Here is a 17,601-nt window from a genome sequence, read left to right as displayed (position 1 = left end):
CCTGCTGCCCCCAACCCAGTGGCGCCTGCACCAGCTGCCACTGCAAACCAGTCAATAACATCTTTGTGTAAATGGGATGAACTTTGTCAGGGAACCACTGTAATGTCGTAATTATGTCATTATGGCGGTATTACCCAGACAGAATGCTGGCAAAAGAGGCTGATATTCCAGCAATGACTTTAAGGACCAGGATTATAAATTGTAATTCTGCACTTATGACATTTAAGGGTGTGTGTGTGTGTGTGTGTGTGTGTGTGTGTGTGTGTGCGCGCGCGCGCATACATAGCTTCTTGGGCCTCACTCACTCACGCACTCACTTATTGATATGAAAGTCCCAAGCCAAACCACGAAAGACAGAAAGACACCATTTTAACAGGAAGGTTCTGGATCTCGCCCAGACTACCAGAAATATTTCAAATCCTGGTAAAATTGATTACTATGCTGGAAAATGCAGAAAAACTCTCCCATTGGAAAAACATGGGGAATGATACCATCCAACAAACTCTGGCAGTTTTCTCAGTTACTTTGCGAGACAGAGTCCACACTTCAACTGAAGCAATAAACAAGCTATATTTTTTCAGTTCACTGCATTTTAATCCATGTCGGATTTCCATAAAACTTGCTTAAGAAATCAAATAATACTTCGGTGCTGCAGATATAAATACATTTTTCTAGACACATAAACTCTCCTGGACATCAACTAGCAACAAGTGAAGAGAGAGTGCATGGTCATTTTGTAGTACAGGAGGAATGCTTGCCAATTGCAAGCCTGGTTGATGTGTGTGTGTGTGTGTGTGTGTGTGTGTGTGTGTGTGTGTGTGTGTGTATTGCTGAGGCTCAGACTCAGTGTTTGAGTGTTTCCAATCTCAGCAGATGTCAGTGGATTTGCTGGCCTCAAATAAATCAGTGAGACCCAGCTGGACAACTACTACTTCTAGGGGATTTTGCTCACCTGCTTACATTTGGGTTAGCTTTTTTATTTTGTTTTATTTTACTTTATTTTAACATTTATATCCCTCTCTTCCTCTAAGGAGCCCGGAGCAGTGTACATGATTAAGTTTAATAGACTTAGAGGTCATGCACATGACCTCATGCCGCTGCTCACAGAGGTCTGCGGGAAAGGCAGGAGCTCACTGCGTTCTCCGGCAGATGAGTGTCATTGCCATTGCCTTTGCCTTTGCTGCGCCACATGCCCACATGAGTGGCGGAGTGGCAAAGGCAAAAATCAGGAGCAGGAGAACTTCCCGCTGTTCTCATTAGAGAAGCTGCTCTCATTGGAGCAGCTGCTGCATTCGGGGGTGCTCCTTCCCCCCAGGCTTGCTGCTGGAAATGGCAGCAGGCCAGGGGGAAGCCTTTTAACTTGGCAGCGGTTGTACTCATGATCACCTGCTGAGGTTAAACAAACCACAGGCTCATTCAACTTCAGCTAAACATCAGGTTAAAAAGTCGGGCTAGCAGGAGCACTGGGAGCAGGAGTGATCCCAGCACTCCACATGAGCAGCCAAACCCAAGCAGGGTTACATAAATGGGGTTAGGGGTTTTTTTTGGATTGTTTATGATCCTAGTAGAAGTTTCAGCCATTATCAAACTGGCCTTTGATCTTGAGTAGCTTTCACCCCAACAACCAGCTTATTGTGTTGAAAAATAGTTTTAAACTGCATAATTAGCAACCATGCCCATATGGTGGCCGAACAACTTTACTAATCCAACATTTTATATCTTAAGTAACAGACTGACCACTAAAAATGAAAAAGAATTTTTTTTTTAATATGGCAATCTCTCTCTATAATTCTCTTAAATGTACCCATCACTAATCCCATGTGTGGCAGCTCTCATGAGAGTTTGTGAGCGAGCTGCCAGAGGAAAAGCAAATGGGCAGGCTACTGGCCAAGAGAAAGTGGTGCTGAGGAAAGCGGTGGCTGGGGAGACGGGAAAGTGGCAGGGGGAGGCGGAGGTAGGGGGGAAGTGGGGAAGCCATAGGGGGAAATGGGAAATGGGAAAGCGGTGGCTGAAATAGGCCGAGAACAGGGGAAGAGCTGAGGGGCAGAGGACGGGGGAGGGCTGAGAAAGAGGGAGGGGGGCTGAGAAGGGGGAGAGAGCCAAGAGGGATGGAGGAGAGCTGAGAATGAGGGGGGGAGGGGGGAGAACTAGAGGTGCAGATGCTCTGTGCCCAGGCCAATAAGTATTTATTTTATTCGTATTTTAAAAGCATTAATCTATAGAAAATGCTCAAAAATCACAATATTTCTGTAAAAAAAAGTTTTTTTGCACAGAAGGCTTTGTCGTATAACTCAATGAGGTGGGTCTTTTGCTGAAACTGTTTTTGTTTGTTTGTTTGCCGCTTTTGCTTAAACTGTGGGGAGAGTTTAAGCAAACGATCGGGCAGGGAGACGATCGGGCAGGGAGCCCTGAGTGGCTGGATCGGCCGCCCACATTATTGCCAGCTCCATGACAAAGCCGGCAGGGGCTGGGGGAAGCGGGGGCCGCGCTGCCCCCGGAAGCCTCAGTATGCCCTGTGCGAGTGCACAGGGCATACTGGGGAGACCCCTGGAGCCGGGAAATGGCTTTTTGCTTCACAGTCGGGGGTCTACTCACGAGTAGCCACAGCGTGGAGCCACAGCGCGGCTACTCATGATCAGGGAGCCCGGTTTTGTGGAACACTCACTCCGCAAACCCAGGCTAAGGGCAGGGGCAATTAGGCGGGTTACCCACCTAGGAACCACCGGGCTCACAGCCGAGCCCAGTGGTCCCCACAATCGGGCAAAGTTGGGCTAGACTTTCCTAGCCCAATTTTTCCCGCTCATCAGAATAGCTCCAATATGTCTGCTGTGTTCTCAGAGCCATATCTGAACTCTTTTTCAATCTTTTTTTCAAACCTTCACAAAAGAGTGCAAGTTCTAGCTAAGTTATTCTGAAAGCTGACATAGCTCTGTTTGTACAGATAGTTTTGATTGCACAGAGTCGTACTTTTTCTATGGACCATATCGTGGAGCATCCACTTGGACCAGTTCCTTGGACATTAGCAATATGTGATGGTACAGTGAGAAAGACAAGGAAGTCAGTTTTAGCTGCTGAGATGGAGAGGGTAGCACAACCTGCTGAAATTATGCCACTTTGCTTGATGGCATGAGCATCATACAAATAACAAAGAATGGCCATGAAACTTTCTGTGAAGTAGCAGACAATGTTTTCAGACAACTTCTAATAGTTGTTCAATACCAACATTTCATAGAGCATCCTGTGTACTGTTGAGGCACCAAATGCAAAACCTTTCATGGTGGCATTATTGGAGACTCGTTTCTTTTAAACTCCTAACTATTTGTTCCCCTGGAAGAACACTACTGTAGATGTGGCAGTGGGGAAACAGAATCTATTGAGCATATTCTATTATCCTGTAAAATACATAGGCAATCAAGGGAGCACTTAATTTTACCTCTGGTCTGTAAACAGACGGATCAATCTGCTGAACAGCTTGTTAAATTTCTACTTACTGATGAGGATGTTTTAAATTTTAACTCCATAGCTAAATTTTGTTATATTGCTTTTAAGATGTATAATGAGAACCTATAGAGTTTCTTATAAATTTGTTTTGCCTTTTGCATGTATGGATTGTTTGGTCTAGGACCGTAAATAAAACTTGACTTGACTTGATTCCTAACTATTTGTTCAGCTGCATAAATATGAATTTGGGAGGCTAGCTGTCACCTCGAGTTTATGAAAGATCTTAGAACCATATGTTTATATGGTTCAGAGATCAAAGCTAACTAAAAATATCCCTAAATCAATGTCTGACTCACAATAATCTACAACTGATACAATATATTAATTTTCTTTAAGAAGCACAGCTGAAAATCTTCACAAAGTCAGCATTTTGCGGGTGATAAGATTGGGTATTGTCCCTCTATATTTGTATTTTAATTTCAAGAAATCTTGGTTCACTTCCAAGCAGCTGAGTGCATTTTCAGCAGAAGTAAGTAGAATCTACATAATCCTTGTGTATTAGAGGAAATATTGCATTTCACCTCATTTCTTATAGCTTGTGTGTAGAAAAAACAGTTGTGGGGGAAACAGGTATACCAAAACATAATACTATTTCAAGTTATCACAAAGACTTCCATGCTGTCCCAACTGCCATCTCATCTCCCTTTCGATACCAATTGAAAACGTCTACTTTAGTCACTTTAGCTTTTTCACTACCCACAGTTCTTCATTATGTCTAAACACAAGGAACTATGATTTGTTCGAACACACCAGGTTAAAACTGTAAGAATTTGGATGTAACTGAGAGCTGAGGTTAGTTCAAAAGCAGATGCTTGCACTCTTCTCTGACGTGTGAAGGAGGAAGAGAGAAGGACAGGAGAGCAGGCTTATTCATGATAACCTAAACCATAGTTTAGATGATGGAATTTTTTCATTGTTTCAGCAAGTTTGCAACTGGCTTGCACAGGTGACTCCCATTTTTCACAGGGAAAATTCTCTGTTCTCACCTATAGCAGAGAATATGGAAACTGTGAATAACAAAACCTTACCCTAGGAATACAGGGATAGGTTCCTACACATACAAAAAGGGCTTAAATAGTGGGAAGGAGGCAGAAATAAGAGAAATAAATAACTATCCCTTGCTCTCCAGCAATGCCCCCCTCCCCCAATTCCTCAGATTTTTTGCAAAAAAAATCACAGGAATTTTTTTTAAAATTTAAGAGCCACCAAATGGCTCTGCATTGTAAAATGGTGCCCAGAAATGACATTGGACCTTAACTCTGGGTCATTTTTGGCCACTAAAACTGTGAATAGGCAAAATTTGCCTATTTTTTTAAATACTTTGTAAAAAGAAACCAGGTTTCTAAGACCCATGTATGTATTTGTTTATTTAAAATATCTGTACATTACTTTTCTTTAAAAAAAATCTCAGAATGGTTTATATTAACTATACAAATGCTTACAGTTAAAAATTGGGGGTAGGAGAGGGGTGCTGTTGAAAAGTTATAAATTATACTAAACCCCCGTTCTCAAGCCATCCTCCCTTTCACCATCGGAGGTTTATATCTTCTTTGATCATCATGCCAGTAATGTAAATTTACTTGATAGAAAACCATCACTTTGACTGCCAGTGTCCTTCTCCATAGAGGGCACTATACCCACTTCCACTGGGAGTTGGGGATACCAGACTGCAGAGTATGTGCATGCTTTTTCAAGATAAGGAAAGGTAGGGAAGCATTCCTTCCAGGAGTGAAGTCCTAGCACTGGAGTAGAATGCTGTTGTCATTGCCCCATCCTCCTGCCTCATGATCTTTCATGGTGCTCTCGTTGTCTCTCCTGTGGAGCCCAGTTTTGCCATCCCCAGACCTATAGCGACAGAATGCTATTGGTCGTGACCAAGAACTTGGGATTTTTTGTTTTGTTTATTGAGGTTAGGTCACCCTGAATAAGTCTGAGAAAACCTGCATTATAAGACCTGTGTTTTATAAGAGGACTTTAATTTGCCAAGATTTTTTATAGAACTTGGAAAAAGTATGGGTGTTTCTGGGGGGAAAATAACATTTTTTGTAGTTTGTGTTGAATCTGTAGAGTACAATGCTGTTCTGTGTTCACACTGTCCTTCTCACTATCTGAAGTAGAAGGAAGTTAAATTTAAAGTTGGATTCTTGGAGTGTCCTGAAGTGTTTCAAGACATCTATTTGAAGAATTTCTCAAAGGTCTGCAATGTAAGGTTGAGTTTTAACTTCTTGAGAAATTGTTGGGACAGAATAAAGAATATAAGTTTGGGGATTTTAAAAAAACTTGAGAGAATCTGCAATGCTACTGAAGACATTTGGAGGGAAGCTCTAGAATGGATTCAAGCCGAGGTTAAACAGTTACAAACCCTCTTCATTTGTTCTCCTTCTGACTCATTTGCATGCAAAACAGTACATTAATATCTGATTTCTACGACAATCAAGATCAGGGTTTTCTCTCCTACACATTAACTTCAAAAACAAGGAAGATTATGTAATTTGCCAATTGCTGTTGTTATTTATGTTTACTTTGTTTATCTTGTAACAGCTGAACTTCACAAATACTATAAATTGTATGTCTTACATTGTATGGCTTTTTGGCCCCCTTGTTTATAGGAACATAGGAAGCTGCCATATACTGAGTCAGACCATTGGTCTATCTAGCTCAGTATTGTCTTCACAGACTGGCAGCAGCTTCTCCAAGGTTGCAGGCAGGAATCTGTCTCAGCCCTCTCTTGGAGAAGCCAGGGAGGGAACTTGGAACCTTCTCCTCTTCCCAGAGCGGCTCCATCCCCTGAGGGGAAGATCTTATAGTGCTCACGCTTCTAGTCTCCCATTCATATGCAACCAGGGCAGACCCTGCTTAGCTAAGGGGACAAGTCATGCTTGCTACCACAAGACCAGCTCTCCTCTCCTTTATATTTGATCTCTCAATAGAAGTGCATATGTGTATACCTGTGTGTATACTCTCTCTCTCTCTCTCTCTCTCTCTCTCTCTCTCTCTCACACACACACACACACACACACACACACTTGAAGAGGGCTCTAGTCCATGAGAACTGATGACAGAATAAATCTGTTAGCCTCTAAAATGACATAAGACTGTACACACTAATTGGCTATCCCTCTGGCACAGCTCTCCAGAAACATTGATATTTACCTTGTGAGAGCTAGATTTCATTCAAATGCTATAAACAAGCAACCTCTAAAATACTACACAAGTGAGGAAATGTACTGTAGTGTCTGGAAGGACTAATTTGGGTGAAGTCGTCATGGTCCTTCCTTGGGCCAATACTATTAAATCCTCCCTTCATGTTTTCTTCTGTTCCTGAGCTTGGCAAGGTATTTCTCCTTCAGCGCTTGAGAGGAAGATCTGTACAAAATGAAAACAATACCTAGTTTACATTCAAGGTTGTGTTGACCCCTATTTATTATGCACCAGATAAGATGTCGGTACAGTACCTGCTAAGTGCCAGTCCTAAGGCCATAGAAAATGCAACCGACAGTTCTGTGTATTTTATTCCCCTTTGCTGCACACCACTTTTGCCTTCATCTGCATACAGCTGTTAATAAAAGATTCCCCAGTATTCTCTTCACGCATTATTAAAATAAGGAAGGACTGATATAAATTCTCCTCACAAACCTTTTCCTTGTCTGCAAAGATAAGATTTGTCATTTTAAACTGTCTGGATCAACACTATTCTCACTCAAAGCACACAAGCTGTGGGTGAAAAATATTACAGTCCTAAAAATAAAAATGTAAAAATACACAATAGTCTTGGTACTTTATCAATCAATTGTGTCCTGACCTGGATCTTTTGGAGACAGGGATCCCTCTTGTTTAGGAATAATTACAATAATTTCTCCAATTACCCTTGGAATATGGTGTACTATAAATCAAAACAAATGAATCATCCTTAGACACAAAGTGGCTGGACAGCTTAGGAGAGTTTTGACAGAGCACGGTTTACTTATTCTCCCTGGAGATTGTACATGGAACATAGATCCTTGTGAACATTTTAAATTGCAATTAATTACCCTTTTATGCTGAATGGGTTGTGGCAGTAGTATTAGGCTTTAGACAGTTCACCTTGTTATGTGTCAACTTACACCTGCCTCCACAGTGCCCCCAATAACAAATTAAACAGCTGTGGAATGATCTGGATTGGTATGTTAAGCACTGTTTAAAATTATACCCCCGGCTTATGTTGTTATAGAGGGCGACTTAAATACTAGAATGGGCCCTAATGATATAATTATATTTACACATTTTCATCACTGGCCCCCGGATATAGAAATTGTATTATCTCTACCCCCTTGGGTCTCGAATGATAACACCTGTAATATTGCTGGATTATGCCTAGCTCAAGTGACCAACAGGAAAGATGGATCTATCTTGAGTGGCACTGCTCAGGGCAACCGCCTGGGCCAATTTTCATTTTGGTCAGGGTGGAAACATTCAGTGGTGGCTTATATGATGATTTCTAGTGACCTGATTTCTAGGATCTCTCACTTTGAAATAATAGTTAAGCCTGAAAGGGACCATCTACCCTTGGTGCTTTGTTGTAATATATTAGATGGTACCCTAAAGGGACCATGCCAGCATCAATTTTAATTGGTGGTGAGTTGGTTGCAAAATGGTACAAGTCAATTGATAGTAATATTCTACGTACAGCCATTTTAGAAAGCTGTATAGAACCATCCTCCCTTGACAAAAATGTGATGGAATTATATGAAGTACTCATTCAGAAACTTCAAGATTTTCATTGTAGAGACAAATGAGAGGTCTGTTTGGCATAATTATTCATCTAAGAAATGGTTTGACTGCAAGTATGCTGTTGCCAAGAAAGTATTAATTAATGCCTACATCCGGCATAAAACTGAACCTACATTTAATACTGACCAAAATATGCTGGAATTAAAAAGAAGTCATAAAGCTCCTTTAAAAAAAGAACAGGACCACTTTAGGCTCAACATGGCAGCAACTGATCACAGAAGTCAAAACTAATGATTCTTCCTCCTTATGGCAAATTACTGTGGAACATCCTGATTCTGATATATTGCGGTTGACTTGCTGTATGCAAGTAAAAGTATGGGAACCTTAATTTCGTTCACTTTATGGAGAGCAATGTATTTCTACTTCTCTATTAGATTTCTCTGCTGATAAAATCCAATGCTGACCCCCAGTATCGATTGCTGAGATTAAGTAACTGATGTAGCAACTAAAGTGTGGTAAAGCGCTGGGTAGCAAATTTATTCTAGTAGAGCTAATTAAGGCTGAACTTGAGTGGTGGGCCCCCATCCTAGCGCAATTGTTTACCTATAGAGGCAACTCAGCACACATTCCAGATGACTGGGATGTGGCTATAGTTGTCCCAATTTACAAAAAGGGTAGCAGAAATGATCCTGCTAATTATAGACCTATCAGTCTTTTGGATATAATTAGCAAGATGTATGCTAGGCATCTGTGCTGGAAGCTCCGTGATTGACTTGATACTTGAAGATGAACAGATGGGCTTTAGAGCTGGAAGATCTACGATTTATCATTGCCTGGTTTGACATCATCTAGCAGATAAATACACTTGTAGCACTGTACACTGCATTTGTTTATTTTAGAGCAGTTTTTGATTCAATTCCAAGAGCCTTTCTATGGGACAAACTTAAGAACTCCATTATTGATAAACAATTGCTGTTGCTTATGTGTGAACTTTATGATTATACCAGACTTGCAGTTGTACCAGCCAGCTTTCTAATTCAATTGAGACTTTCAAGAGGCTCAAGCAAGGTTGTATATTGGCCCCCTTTTTGTTTAATATCTCTATTAATTCCTTTATCAAATTGTTGCAGGGATTAGATCTGCTAACTTCAAAGCTGGCAGATAAGCATCTGTCCATTCAGCTTTATGCAGATAGGAACATAGGAAACTGCACTGAGTCAGACCAACATTGGTCTGACTCATTGGTCTGGATATCTAGCTCAGTATTATCTTCACAGACTGGCAGTGGCTTCCCCAAGGTTGCAGGCAGGAATCTCTCTCAGCCCTATCTTGGAGAAGCCAGGGAGGGAACTTGGAACCTTCTCCTCTTCCCAGGGCGGCTCCATCCCCTGAGGGGAAGATCTTGCAGTGCTCACACATCAAGTCTCCCTTTCATATGCAACCAGGGCAGACCCTGCTTAGCTAAGGAGACAAGTCATGCTTGCTACCACAAGACTAGCTCTCCTCTCCCCAAGATGATGCTATTATTCTATGATGATGCTATTATTCTATGATGATGCTATTATTCTATGATGATGCTATTATTCTATCTTTTATTTATTTATTTATTTATTTATTTATTTATTTATTATAAAAGATGATGCTATTATTCTATCACAGACCCAAATTGGTCTTAGGAGAGCAAAGAGGAGCAGTTGGTTATTAATTACCAAAAAATGAAAGCTATGGTGGTATTCTCTGCTACCAAGAAGTCAGCAAGAGATTGCATACGTCTGGATTTGGTTTTTTATCAAGCCAAGTAGCTGTGGTTGGTTAGGCTGAGGAGATGTGTCTGGGAGGGCAGAAAAGTGGTGATGGAGTGGGGGCAGCAATAGCACAGGTAGCGGGCAGAGAGAAGTATGGCGGTGGGAGTTGGGCAGGCCATTACAGGGGGAAACGATCCAGGCAATTGAGGCCTGTTCCTTTTTCCAGCTCTTCTCCCAACCCTCTGACCCCAGGGAGCTCTGAGAACACTCCCTCGAGGATTAGGGTGCTGCTGCTGAATGCCAGGTCAGTCAATGCAAAAACCTCTCTCATCCATGATTTGATTGTGGATGAGCATGTTGACCTGGTATGTGTGACGGAGACCTAGTTGGATGAGCTGGGAGGGGTTGGTCTCTCTGAGCTCTGTCCTCCAGGTTTCCAGATCATGCAACAGCCCCGCCTCGAGGGTTGGGGAGGGGGTGTTGCAGTCATCTTTTGAAAGATCCTCCTCGTTTCCAGGTGCCCGGTCAGACATTCTCAGCATTTCGAGTGTTTGTCCTTGAGGGTGGGCCTCCGAGATAGGCTGGGGATTCCATTTGTGTACTGACCACCCTGCTGCACTTCAGTCTCCCTACCTGAGCTGGCGGAGGTGGTCTCGGAAGTGTCCTTGGGTTCCGCCAAGCTTATTGTTTTGGGGGATTTCAATGTCCACGCTGAGGCCCCCCTAGTGGGTGCTGCTCAGGATTTCATGGCCTCCATGGCAACCATGGGCCTTTCTCAGTTGGTGTCAGGCCCTACCCACGTGGCACAACATACTCTGGATCTGGTTTTTGCTGACAGGGAAATAAATGATCTGGAGGTGGGGGAATTTGAGACCACTTCCTTGTCATGGACAGATCATCATCTGGTGGGGTTTAGTTTGACTGCTCCACCTGCCCTCTGCAGGGGTGCTGGACTGATTAGGATGGTCCGCCCCCAGAGGCTTATGGATCCGCTTGGATTCCAGATGGCCCTCGGGGAGTTTCCAGTGTCCAGAGCTGGTGACCCCGTCGAGGCCCTGGTTGATCTCTGGAATGGAGAGACAGCCCGGGTTGTTGACACGGTTGCTCCTAAACGCCCTCTCCGGCTGATCTGCTCCTTGGTTTTCCTTGGAGCTTAGGGCGATGAAGCAACTCGGGCGATGGCTGAAACGACGCTGGAGGAAGAGTCATGATGAATCCGACCGAACACGGGCTAGAGCCCATTTTAGGGACAACTCCATGGCGCTGGGGGCGGTGAAGAAATGTTTTTTCTCCACCTCCATTGCATCTGCTCAGTGCAGACAAACAGAGCTGTTTTGTGGGGTAAAAACACTGGTGCACACATCCCTCCCCACAGGTAATGGGGAAGGAATCATCTACAGCTCTTTGTGATCAGTTCGCCTGCCACTTTGCAGATAAAGTCGCTTGCATCTGTGCTGACCTGGACTCCTGAGTTTTGGCAGTTCCGGCAGATGTTCCTTTGGTACTATCTGGTCCTGTTGTGTTGGATTCTTTTCAGTTGGTGCAGCCTGAGGATGTGGACAAGATCCTGGGCAGTGTGCGGGCGACATCGTGTGCTCTTGACCCTTGCCTTTCATCGCTAATAAAAGCTGCCAGGGAGGGGACAGGCACATGGTTGGAGGTGATCATTAATGCTTCATTAAGGGAGGGCAGGATGCCATCGTGCCTCAAGGAGAGGGTGGTAAGACCACTATTAAAAAAGCCCTCCCTTAATCCCTCCAACCTGGAAAACTATTGGCCTGTATCTAACCTTCCCTTTTTGGGCAAGGTGATAGCGCGTGTGGTGGCGTCCCAGCTGCAGAGGGTCTTGGATGATACAGATTATCTGGACCCTTTTCAATCTGGCTTCCGCCCCGGATATGGGACTGAGACTGCTTTGGTCACTCTAGTGGATGACCTACGCCGGGAACTAGACAGGGGGAGTGCATCCCTGTTGGTTCTGCTGGACCTCTCGGCGGCGTTCGATACCATCGACCATGGTATCCTTCTGGGCTGCCTCTCGAGTATGGGAATCGGAGGCACTGCACTGCAGTGGTTCTGGTCCTTTCTTGGGGGGAGGGTCCAGAAGGTGGTGCTGGGGGACTACTGCTCGGCCCTGTGGCCGTTGGCCTGTGGGGCCCCGCAGGGTTCGGTCTTGTCCCCCATGCTGTTTAACATCTACATGAAGCCACTGGGAGGTCATCCGGGGACTTGGACTGAGTTGTCAGCAATATGCGGATGACACTCAGCTCTATCTCTCCTTGTCACCTGATCCTAGAGAGGTGGTGGATGTCCTGAATTGGGGGCTCGAAGCCGTGATGGGTTGGATGTGGGCTAATAAACTGAAATTGAATCCGGACAAGATGGAGGTACTGTTGGTCAGTAGGAGAGCCAATCGGGATGAGGAGATTTTACTGGTTCTGGATGGGGTTTCACTCCCCTTGAAGGAGCAAGTACGCAGCTTGGGGGTACTACTGGGCCCAGCTCTGCTTTTGGAAGCTCACATGGAGGCAGTGGCCAGGGGTACCTTTGCACGGCTTCGGCTAGTGCGCCAGCTGCGTCCCTTTCTCGAGAAGGCAGATCTGGCCACAGTTACCCATGCCTTAGTCACGTCGCAGCTGGATTACTGTAACGCGCTCTATGTGGGGTTGCCCTTGAAGAATATCTGGAAACTGCAGCTACTGCAAAATGCAGCAGCTAGGGTTTTATCTGGAGCTGCACATTGGGAGCACATCATTCCCATTCTGAAAGAGTTGCACTGGCTGCCAATTCGTTTCCAGGTCCAATTCAAGGTGCTGGTTTGGTACCTTTGAAGCCTTTAACGGTTTGGGCCCGGGGTACTTGAGGGACTGCTGTTCCCAAGGGTTGCTGCCCGCTTGACGAGGACATCTGAGGGGGCTTTTCTCTGGGTGCTGACAATGAGAGAGGCCCGGCTGTCGTGCACTCGGGACAGGGCCTTCTCTGTTGCTGCCCCCAAACTCTGGAATGTTCTCCCAGTGGCCATTCGCTCTTCGAACTCCATCACAGCTTTTAGAAAGCTTGTTAAATCTTGGCTTTCCCCCCAGGCTTTTACATAATTGTTTTTATTGCTGCTTCTATGTGTTTTTACCTGTTGTATCATTTTTATGCTTGTATTTTATAGATTTTAAATTTGGTTTGTTTTTATATTTTTAGCTTAATACTGTTATTGTCATTTTATTGTATGTTTTTTAACTTTTGTAAACCGCCTTGTGATTGTTTTTAGTGAAAGGCAGTATATAAATGCAACAATAAATAAAATAAATGTCAGTGTTGCCCAGGGGTGGTGGCAAGATGCACCTTTAATAGTTAATTAGAAGGTGCTTACCAGTTGGACTGCCACACCTGCAAGCTGCCTCAAGGAGCGGTGCTCAGCCCAGCATCCCACACAATGGTGGTGTGGCTCTGGCACTTACCTGGCATCCACGCCATGTAAATGGTGTGGAGGCCATTTGCAGGGTCGCCATTCACATGGTGAGATGTCAAGCAAGTTCAACGTCAAACTTATTTGGTTCAATGGACTGGGGTTGAACCACCCCGTTTGGTCTGACACCGGAATGAACACCCACTGAATGTTCGGGGGCAGGGAGGGTTTCACGAACATTCTACAATGTAAATTTTTTTTTTTAAAAAAAAAAATCTTCCTTCCTTCTGGGGAGTTGCTGGAGGTGGTAGTGGGTCTGTGCAGGTCCCCCCCCCCACCGGCTTTACTTCTGCCCTCAAGCCAGTTTCCGACCTTCTCCTGGTGACATTTTTGAGGCCGTGTGCCAGAGGCCAATTGTGCAGGCATGTGGCCTCCACAATGGCAGCTGAGCCACCGGGAGAAGACCAAAAAGCGGCCAAACAGCTGGCCAAACTGGCCAGAAGGAAGTAAGGTAAAAAGAAAAAAAATACACTGTAAAATGTTCACGAACCTCCCCGCTGAACCGAACCAAATGGGGAGAGGCTTTGACGGGGTGCCAAACTGAACTGGCCCAGTCAGGTTCGAGTCCGTTCTGGCCTTGACTGAACCAGGCCAGCCAGCTCCGTGCACATCCCTAACCATGTAATGGCCTCCGTGCATGAGTAGAGGCCAGGTGAGTGCTGGAGCCGTGCCACCACATGAGATGCCAAGTGGAGTGCTGCTGTGCTGCTGTGCTACTCGAGGCATCTTGCAGGTGGGGCAGTACTGCTGGTGAGCACCTTCTGATTTACTTTTAAAGGGGCCTCTCACTGCCACCCCTGGTGCTCCCCTCACCGGGTGCCCCTGGATAATGGCCAACATCCATAACAAGTATGCGTGCAGAGGTGCTGCACACATAGTCCAGGGAGGGCTGATTTTCATCCATCTCCCCTCTCTGTATCTGAAATGTGACTCCCAAAAATATGTGAACATTGTACCTTTGTTGCATTTACATTTTTAAAATCTGGACGTCAGCAATTATATTACAATATTATTACATATATAAGTATTACAGAAACAACAAACCATTTTTTTCCTCTTTTCTTTCTTTCTTTCTTTTGGGTGGGTGGTCCCCACTCCCACTATATGTTAATTTGCAGTCAAAGGAGAAGATGATTTGAATTAAATCCCTCATATTCTGTCAGTGCAGACCCAAATTGCTTTGAATAAAATTCATATTGTTTAAAATGTACTACACAATACCTGAACTGCCTAACTTCCTTGGCCTGAAAGGCTACCATTCTAAGGCACTATCTGTACTACATATGTACGTAGATTTTATTTGACTTTAAATGTCATGGCTTTCCCCCCTCCTAGAACTTTGGGACTTCTTGGTTGGTGAAGTGCTACAGTTTAGATCTCCTCAGCCTTGACTCTGCCTCTCACAGAGCTATAATTCACAGGATTCCCTATGAAGAAGGAATGCCTGTTTTAAGTCTGTAGTCTGCATATTTTCCATATTTCTATCTATATGGTGGGCAGTCTAAATCAAAATCATGGTAATCTCTCATCTATCCCTGACTTTTTTCTTTGAGCTGGTGAAAATTCCTCTCTCTCAAATTAAAGCGTTTACTACTAAGTGTCCCCTACTATGTGTCCTTGATAATGACTAGAACCACCTCTTGCATTTACATTTCATTTATTGTAATAAGTTTAAGTAAAATATAAACTGTATTTATATCGGCAAATAAAATTCTCCCCATCAGTGGTATACTTTCCCAACTTGGGCATATAAAGGGGAAATTTCCCCTTGTCAGACGCAATTATCAGACTTCCTTTATTTCCATTGTTGAAAATGTGACAGCACAGGTGTCACACATTCAATAGATTCTTCAGATGGTTCAGCTCCATAATGCCTGAAAGTGAAATCACCCTGTGGAGAAAGAAATTATGGAACTATTCACACAACCTACTGGGCGGGTGGGTGGGAGGAAGGCTGTGCAAATCTGACCTTCAGTAAAGGTGTCGTGGAAGCACAGACCACACTCCCAGATGATCAAGCTCTGGAGGACCGGGACGACACACTCTGGCCTTCAATTATCCCATGATGCATCATGCACTGCACGTGGTGCATTGGGGAATTCATAAAATGCATATTGTTTAAAATGTACTACACAATACCTGAACTGCCTAACTTCATTGGCCTGAAAGGCTACCATTCTAAGGCACTATCTGTACTACATATGTACATAGATTTTATTTGACTTTAAATGTCATGGCTTCCCCCCCTCCTAGAACTTTGGGACTTGTTAGTTGGTGAAGTCCCTGTGAAGTGCCCGTCCCTGTGTCTTCTCGGGCTGCGTGCAGCCCAAGGAGACACACGATCCTCAAGCCAGCGTTAAGGGCACACTCACTCCCTTAACCCCGCTAAGTTGGGTTAAAAAGCTGGGCTAGGTAGTGCTGTCCCACCAGGATCAGGCTCAATCCCAGCAGCTCTCACACGCAGCCTAACCTAGGCTGGGCTTCCCTAGTGTGGGTTAGGCTGTTCATGAGAACAGCCTCTACATTTCGCAATCCATAGGGCTGTTTTGAAAAAAGAAGACAGTGCCCCATAATACAGTGCACACTTGCCCTAAAAGTGACACGTCTAAGTATGGCTACATGGAAAATTTGGTGCTTAGGTGCAAAGGGTAAGCAGATCCTTCATTTCCATAGTTCACTTACCTTAAAAAAAAAATCTACACATTGCTTGAAGCAGGTGCTCTGAGCATGGATCTGGAGGTTTCCAGATTGCTAGGTGTTTGTTTTGCAACTCTATGAGGAAATCCAATAAATACACAGTAATTAAAAAAAGAGATTATGAGATTTGGGAAACTTGCTTGCCAACCTGTTAATGAAAAGGCACACACTTCCCACACTTCTAACACCTGCCAGGATAATCAGTATAAGAATGCAATTCCTAATCTTATTCTAATGTGATGCTTCCCTGCCAATTAGACCTAGTCATAATTAGTCGAGTCTTTGTTAGAAATACATAATGGAAAGCACCAGACCAGTGGTGAAATAAAGAAAGCAATTTTGTTTTCAATCCCAGAAGACTAGGTTTTAAATTAACGTATTTCATCTTATTGCCAGTACAATTCTTTTCTAAAAGGACTTATAAATTTAAGTGTAGGTCTCCAAACTGCCTTCATTTGGCTCTTCTCCTTTTTCCTGTCAATAAGAGGACAAGTGTTCTTAAAAATGTTTTTCTTAAGTATAAGACAATCAACTTCCATAATGCTCCTTCAAATACTCTCTGGTGTGTTTTTTTCAGTTGTAAAAACTGAGTCATAGAGAGGTTGTGCAACTGGGGCTGGTTTCCACTCAAATTAATGGAAACTGGAAGAGTTAGTGTCTTCTTCAAGGTCATAGCAGAAGAAAGTGGTAGAGCCTGCTTTAGATATATGTTGGCTGGCTCACAGCTTTATGGTATGGCAAACAAATGAAATTTCCCCTCCTTGCAAATATAGCAGTGTCTTGTTCAGCCTACAGGTGTTTATTTCCTTCTACTTGTCAAGAGAACATATAACAGTATTCAAGAAAAAAGAGACTTGAAGTATGTCGAAAGGATATCATTATCATTATCATTATTATTTATTTATTCAATTTCTATACCGCCCTTGCAAAAATGGCTCAGGGCAGTTTACACAGATAAATAAAAAATAAATAAGATGGATCTCTGTCTCCAAAGGGCTCAGAATCTAAAAGAAACATAAGATAGACACCAGCAACAGTCACTGGAGGTACAGTACTGGTGGTGGATAGGGCCAGTTACTCTCCCCCTGCTAAATAAAGAGAAAAGGTACAAGTTAGCAGGGGTTAACAGCAACAACAAATATTTATATACCGCTTTTCAACAAAAAAAGTTTCCAAAGCGGTTTACATAGAGAAATAATAAGAAGTAAGATGGATCCCTGTCCCTGAAGGGCTCACAATCTAAAAAGAAATATAAGATAGACACCAGCAACAGTCACTGAATTGCCTGCTGAAATTACCAACTTTGACAGTATTACAATCCAATCCTAAAGAGAACCTCCAGGGGCAGATTAACGCATAGGCAAGATAATCACTTCCCTATGGCGGCAAATTACGAGAGGCAGCAAATTCGGGGATTGGGGAGCAAGTTAAAAAAATTTTCTACTGCCACTGTGCAGCAGGGATGTTAGCAGAGATGGGGGGGTGGCC

The sequence above is a fragment of the Hemicordylus capensis genome, chromosome 2 (assembly GCF_027244095.1).
Source record: "Hemicordylus capensis ecotype Gifberg chromosome 2, rHemCap1.1.pri, whole genome shotgun sequence".
Classification (NCBI taxonomy): Eukaryota; Metazoa; Chordata; class Lepidosauria; order Squamata; family Cordylidae; genus Hemicordylus; species Hemicordylus capensis.
Note: the sequence above shows the minus strand (reverse complement) of the source record.